Source organism: Penaeus monodon, chromosome 19 (genome assembly GCF_015228065.2).
Source record: "Penaeus monodon isolate SGIC_2016 chromosome 19, NSTDA_Pmon_1, whole genome shotgun sequence".
In the NCBI taxonomy this organism is placed as follows: Eukaryota; Metazoa; Arthropoda; class Malacostraca; order Decapoda; family Penaeidae; genus Penaeus; species Penaeus monodon.
In genome coordinates this window covers 49,075,159-49,075,487 of record NC_051404.1, presented here as the reverse complement: position 1 = coordinate 49,075,487, position 329 = coordinate 49,075,159, and positions in this window count along the sequence as shown.

The window sequence follows — 329 nt, the reverse complement described above, 5'->3', positions numbered from 1 at the left end:
AATAAGTCACAGGATACAGTCAGACTGGAGAAACTGGAGTAATGTCTTTTGCGTGACAAGAAAATTAGCAGTCGCACGAAGGGCCAATACGAAGAGCGGTGCTGAGCCCCAGCGACGGCCGGGGCGAAGCGGGGCCGTCGAGAAGACACCTGATGAGGCGGAATGCGTAGGCTGGGGTGGATGCGAGGCCGAACGAGAACTGACTGGACTAGTAATGACAGAATTCGTGGAGCAACTAAAATACTGGAAATATCAAGGAATATACAGGAAGGAAGAGTAAAATGGTACGTTCGTGTGATGAGGAAATATAGAAATTTGTGGGAAAACGA